Source organism: Euprymna scolopes, chromosome 20, assembly GCF_053919585.1.
Source record: "Euprymna scolopes isolate OS-2025 chromosome 20, ASM5391958v1, whole genome shotgun sequence".
Classification (NCBI taxonomy): Eukaryota; Metazoa; Mollusca; class Cephalopoda; order Sepiida; family Sepiolidae; genus Euprymna; species Euprymna scolopes.
Window position 1 is genome coordinate 585,535 of NC_136501.1, and position 7,449 is coordinate 592,983.

Below are 7,449 nucleotides of genomic sequence, written 5' to 3' on the forward strand. Positions count from 1 at the left end.
ATTGAACTAAAGATATCGTTACACTATGGAACAAGAAAACGTTCTCTTATTATGTAAACTAGTCGAGTTACAAAAAGAAAACATCGAATTACGGAAGGACATCTTACACGGACGAGCGAACACGTCGCAAACAAAAAGAATGCAGCGACCTTCTATAGGTCTGGACTCAACAGATAGCGAATGGGCACTCTTTTTAGACACCTGGTCATGGTACAAGGAGATGTGCAGACTCGAAAATCCAGCTGCAATTCGAAACGAACTGCGAGAAGCATGCACACCAGAAACGAACAGGTTACTGTTTGAGCTCATTGGACTAGAACGACTCAACAATGCGGCAGAGGAGTACCTTCTTCATCAAATACGACTGGTGGCCGTTCGAGGCTTACACAAGGAAGTCCACCGACAAACGTTTCACTCCATGAAGCAAAATGAGGGTGAGTCAGTGACCCATTTTTTATCGAGGTTACGTGGCCAGGCGAAATTTTGTGAATTTCGTATTCAGTGTCCGAACGAACCCACTTGCCGGCAGCAGGTTAATTACTCAGACGATATGGTTGCCGGGCAAATGATGGCAGGGTTAAGAAATATCGAACACTAGAGAAGGGTACTGGCAGAGGCAGCTACACTTCCTACCTTGGATCTAAAGTTTTCACGGTTGGTTTGCCTGGAGGCAACAGACGAGGCAACTCCACACTTTTCCGATACCACACAACCTCTTGTGATGTCTGGGGTACAAAGGTCGAATCAAGTACAACAAATGCATGAGGCAAAGGCCCTGTTGACCCCACGGGACACCAAACCTTGCAACGGTTGCAGAAAAAAATCACACCAAGGTGGATCAATGAACCGGAAAGATTGCCCAGCAGTGGGACTCAAGTGCCACTTTTGTGGAATAGTAGGGCACATTAAAAAGGTGTGCCGGAAAATTAATAGATCCAAAACGGAGGCTATAAAAAGAGGGGAGTCGTTCATGTTTTGCACCACGGATAAAGCCCCTACTCACAGACACAATGAGAGACAACCGGCAAACATTCCTCACCTTGAGTGGAATGGGAAACAGTTCCAGGTGGGCGCCCCAGAACCGCCCCCCTCAGTTACAGCAGAGGTAACTGTAATGAACAAGTGCCATGCGACCTTTGGAAGGGTGCCAAAGAAGCCGATGAAAGTGAGCACCCACGCCATCCAAGCCTTCGCGGACACAGGAGCCCAAACTTGCTCTGTTGGCCCCGAGATTCAAGGACTCCTCGGGTACCCAAATGGGTACTTGGTTCCAACTACCCATCGGATAAGGGGTATAATAAATAGCCAGATACACATCAAGGGGGTCCTGTTTTTACATATTAAGGTGGGATCAAGAGAAACACGACAGGCAGTGTATGTGTCTGACAACACATCCGGGCTCTACTTATCACAAATGGCACTTAAGGAGCTGAAATTATTGCCATCCAATTTTCCTACATCATTATCTCAAAGCAGCTCAGCGGAAACAGAAGAGACGGCCCATTGCGGGTGCCCGCGCAGAGCACCGGCTCCGAAAAAAACAGCAGCAATCCCATTGGAGCCAACCGACATTAACAGAGAAAAATTGGAGCAATGGCTAAAGGAACATTTCAAGGCTAGCGCATTCAATACCTGTCCAAACCAACCACTCCAAGTAATGAAGGGTAAACCCTTAGAAATAAAATTCCTCCCAGATGCAACACCGACGGCAATCCACACACCAATACCTGTCCCCCATCATTGGAAGGAAAAGGTGAAACAAGATATAGACCGTGACGTGGCACTGGGGATAATCGAACCCGTACCGGTAGGCACATCAACTACTTGGTGCTCGAGAATGGTGGTCACACTAAAAAAGGATGGGTCCCCAAGGCAGACGGTGGACTTACAAAAGTTGAACGAGGCGACCATGAGGGAGACGCACCACACTTCATCCCCATTCAATCAGGTCTCGGTAATACCTGCACATACCAGGAAGACTGTACTCGATGCGTGGAACAGTTACCACAGTTTACCGCTGTCTCTAGTTGCACGAAACGCCACCACATTCATCACTGAATGGAGTCGATACAGGTACTGTTGAGCCCCTCAAGGATTCCATGGATCAGGAGATGGCTACACCCGTCGATTTGATGATATCACCATGGACATGGCTCGAAAAACTCGGTGTATAGATGACAGTCTCCTGTGGGACAACTCAATGGAATCCTCATTCTGGCACACAATTGAATATATAAACCACTGCGCCGATAGAGGGATTGTGTTTAACCCAGACAAGTTTCACTTCGCTGACATGGAAGTGGAGTTTGCAGGGTTTCAAGTAACAGCGAACGGGGTCAAACCCACAAGAAGAATGACTGAAGCCATCCTGAGCTTCCCCACCCTGACAAATATTACTGGGGTTAGGTCCTGGTTCGGACTCATAAACCAAGTCTCCTATGCATTCTCACAAGTGGAAGTTATGGCCCCATTCCGAGAGTTGCTGAAAACAAAGGACAGGAAATTTTATTGGGATGAGACATTGGAACAGATATACCAAGAATCGAAAAAAATAATAGTGAAAAGAATTGAAAAAGGCATCCAAACGTTCGAAATGAACAGAGCAACAGGACTCGCGACAGACTACAGCAAAACAGGGATATCGTATTTTCTGTTTCAAAAGCGCTGCAGATGTGAGGGGGAATTAAACATGAGTTGTGGGGATGGCTATTGGAAACTCATCCTGGCACGATCCCGTTTTACCAACGACGCGGAATCATGATATGCACCAGTGGAAGGTGAAGCCTTGGCTCTGATCTATGGGTTGGAATCATGCCGCATGTTCATACTCGGATGCCCAGACTTGGTGATTACAGTGGATCACCTACCACTCATAAAGATATTTTCAGACCAAGCCCTGGAGAATATAAAAAACCCACGCCTGTTAAACTTCAAGGAAAAGTCACTCATGTATAAATTCAAGATAAAACATCGACCGGGGAAACTCAACTTGGCCCCTGACTGTGCATCTCGGTACCCAGCGGGCACGCCACCAAGAGACCAGGATCAATCCATTGACACCGCAGTCAAAGCCGCCCTCACATCGATGTACGAGAATGATACTACGTTAAGAGCCACCACATGGGGAAGGATTGTGACTGCGGCAGCCACAGACGAAGAATGCAGGACTTTGAAAGAACTGATTCAAAATGGCTTCCCCCAGTCATGTAACAATATCCCAACCGTAGTTCGAGTCTTCTGGCCTATGCGTTAGGAGTTATATTGCCTGGAAGGAGTGATCATCAAGGGGAACAAAATCCTAATACCTCGACAACTCCGGTATTGGAATCTCTTCATTCCGCTCATCAGGGTGTGAACGGAATGCTGGCGAATGCGAGACAACGACTATTCTGACCAGGGTTGGATGCTAACATCAGGCAAACAAGAGCCCAGTGCCGCACGTGCAATGAAATCGCACCATCTAAGCCCAGGGAACCCTTGATGTCCCCAGCAGACCCGGAATTTCCATTCCAACAAGTGGTGGTTGACTTCGTCCAGATGCAGGGTAGACACTTTATGGTATACGCAGACAGGTATACGGGATGGGTTGAAGTGGCCCTAATGACGTCGGGAAGAGCCAAGACAGTGTGCGATACCTTGAGGACTTGGTTCTGTACCTACGGCGTACCGGAAGAAATTTCGTCGGATGGTGGACCACCATTTGAATCCCAGGAATATGACTCCTTTTTGAGGAATTGGGGCATACGAAAACGTACCTCATCAGCGCATTATGCCCAAGGCAACGGCCGCGCAGAGTTAGCCGTCAAAACCGCGAGACGTATACTGGCGGACAATACGGACAGTTATGGACGCCTGTGCCATGATCGGGCGGCCCGAGCACTACTGACCCATAGGAACACGCCTGTCCAAGATCTGGACATGTCCCCAGCCATGATGCTGTATGGTCGGGTCATTAAAGATCACCTTCCTGTCCTGCGGGACAAATACCAGGTTCGAAAACAGTGGACAGAAATAGGCAAACTAAGGGAAGTGGCAATGGCCAAAAGACACATGAGGAACGAGCAGTATTACAACCAACATTGTCACCCACTCTGGGAACTCCAGGTAGGAGATTACGTCCAGATCCAGAACCAGGATGGGAACCACCCACGTCGATGGACAAAGACGGGGAGAATCGTGGAGACCCAGGGGTACCGACAGTACCAAGTCCGGGTCGATGGAAGCAATCGAGTGACATTGCGCAACCGTCGGTTTCTCTGCAGAATACACCCGGTAGTGGATGGCCCTCGTAACATCAGACAAGAAATCCCGAACCCACCTATAAATGTGGAGACCCTACAGGCACAACCTCCGGAGGAGGCAATGGAGGTAGAACAACATGCCGACACGGAATCCCCAAGCGAGCATGAGGAAGAAATGGAAGTGGAAGATACCACGGGAGGAGATACCTAAAAATACAGTCCTCCTCCGTTAAAGGAACCGTCAAGTCGGAGGACGAGAGCCCCAAGGGGTTTGTCGCCGCAAATGCAGGGGAAATCGCACGAGTATTTCTCCACATAAAAGATGACCACAACAACTTGCTTTTGTGGTCACGAGGGGGAGGGGCATGTAGAGGCCAGAAAGGAGTTATCTCCCTTTCGCTCAGACTTTGCATAAGTGGAGTTATCCCCCTTATAAAAGGACAGGCGAATCGCCATTATTTGTTTACACTCGTTCACGGCGACACGCTGTCGGATTGGAAAACCAGCTTGCTTAAAACGCAAACCTTACAATACCCAAACTATAAAACAATTGTAGTAGCGCGATAAAAAAAAAAAAAAAAATGGGTAAGAAGATCTGGCATTTGCAGCGAATATTTACACTAATACCTTGTTCATCAGAAGTACAAAGGACGAGGCAAAAAATATGCTGTATAAATTTTTCAACATAGTTTCACAAATGAACCCCGTGAACCCGCATCCATACAAGAAGCCGCATACAAAAACGTAACTTTTAAAAATAGATTTCTTTTCTTTTAAATTATGCTTAGTTTTTTATTCTTCACATGCAATGGCTCGTTTCTCCTTTTCTTTATAATTATGTCATTTAAACAATTCAGAAATATTATATCAAGTTCAGAAATTGTTTTCTGAAAATGACAAAAGTTAGATCGGTGGAGTGTGGAGTGGTGGAGATGGATGTTGTCAACACTGCCCCCTCTCCTCTAAAGTCCAGTTTTCACTTTTTTTTTCTTTTTTTTTTTTTTTGTTACTCATGCAGAGAGTGATCCGTGCTGAAATAATAACGTTATTATTTAATAAAGAAAAAAAAAAAAAGCCATTCTTAACATGGGGAGGGGAGGTGTTTTGTACCTATTCTGTACTTTAACCTTACAATTGAATAAAAAAAAACATATAACACTTTAATTAAACGTGGAAATACGATTTTTAAAAAATAGCGTGGATCACTCTCTGCGTTAACACCTTTTTTTTTTTTTACCTTTTTCCTGTTAATATCATCGATTGCAGACTTAAGTTTGAGATTATTAAAAAAAATTGAAATTTTTTATAACTTTTCACGTGGGGGTTCAGTTTTCAATTATAGCGTTGTACTAAACTGAACACGAACTTTGTGGCCACGATGAATAGGAAGGGGGGTAAAAAAAAAACTCGGTGCTAATGCACTTACTGATCCGCGCTGTTTTTTTTTAAATCGTATGTCCAAGTTTAATTAAAGTTTTATGATATGTTTTTTTTATTCAATTGTAAGGTTAAAGTACAGATTAGGTACAAAACACCCTCCCTTCCCCATGTTAAGAATGGCTTTTTAAATAATAACGTTATTATTTCAGCACGGATCAATAAGTGCATGAGTACCAAAAAATCTTTTTTAACCCCTCCGTTCTAACCTCTAACTTCCGGTCACATCCGAGAGCGTTGCCAATTTTTTCATCGTGCTCACAAAGTTTGTGTTCAATGTAGTACAACATTATGATTCAAAACTGAAAACGCACGTGAAAATTTATTAAAATTTTTTTCTATTCTTTTTTTATATAATCTGAAACTTAAGTCTGTAATCGATGATATTAACAAAAAAGAAGTAAACAAAAAAAAAACCCCGGAAAATTGTGAAATTTAGAGGGGGGGGTGCCGGGTCTGGTGCAATCTCGACAACGTCCGCCGTTAGATCTGTTGAATTGTAAAATACTTGAAATCTAAAAAACGTATTCTTTTTTACAAATAAACCTTTTTCCGAAAAAAAAAATAATGTATTTTTCTGAAAATGCCAAAAGTTAGACTCGTTGAATTGTCATACTTATAACCCCAAAAACTTGCTTGTTATGTATTTTGATGCAAATAAAGTTTTTTTCCAGAAAAAAAGTGTAATTTTCAAAAACTGCACACCTGAAAAGAATGAAAATAAAAAGTGTCCTAGTGCAGAGAGTGATCCGGACGTAACTCAGCCACTGCTAGGCTGTCACCGAAACACTGACGTCAACAGCCGGAGTAAGCCGAGTGTCGCCGTAACATAAAGCTGAGCCACTGAAAATGAGGCGTGATGCTTTTCAATGCGGCGCACGTTGCAAATTCAAAGCAGCAGGCGACAATTTAGAAGAGGAAGAAATAATAATAATGGCAAGCAATCTACGAAAGATTAATGCAAGTAACAGTAAACGTAGTCACCAGTTTTGTCTTCTCTGCACCAGCCTCTTGAACCAAAAGTTCTCAAGCCCTTCGCCACCCTTACTCAAGGCACGCCTCCATGCTGGTCTATCTTTGGCTAGCTCCTCCCACACATTCACATCGATGCCAAGAGCAATCAGATCCTCTTTGGCCATGTCTTTAAAGCGCAGCACCGGGTGACCACGACTTCTTGTTCCATTTGCCAGTTCGCTGTAGAGGATATCCTTAGGGAGACGGCCATCGGGCATTCTGCGCAGGTGTCCAATCCAATTTGATCGGTGGATCTTGAGTGTCTGGAACAAGGAGCGGCTGCCGGCACATCTTAGCACCTCTTCATTGGTGATTCTATCCCACGAATTGATACCCATGATATGTCGCAAGCATTGAAGATGGTAGACGTTCAGTCTTTTCTCGTGACGAGAATACGTGGTCCAAGTCTCTGCTTCATACAGTAGGGTACTCAGAATACAGGATTCGTAGATGCAGCATTTTGTGGGAGAAGTGAGGTATTTATTGAACCATGCTCTTTCACATAGTCAGTTGAAAGTAGACGCTGCTCTACCTATGCATGTTTGTAGCTCCTGTTCAATGGATACTCCCTTGTTGACGTTGGATCCAAGATACGCAAAGTTCTCGACAGTCTCTAGTTCATGGCCATTGATGGTGATTTGAGATGCGTCACCCTGGTGCATCACAACTGTCTTCTTCACAATGATTACCAGTGCGAACTCCGCACAAGAAGCGCTCAATTTGTCAAACAGCCGCTGGAGTCCACTTGCGGAGTACG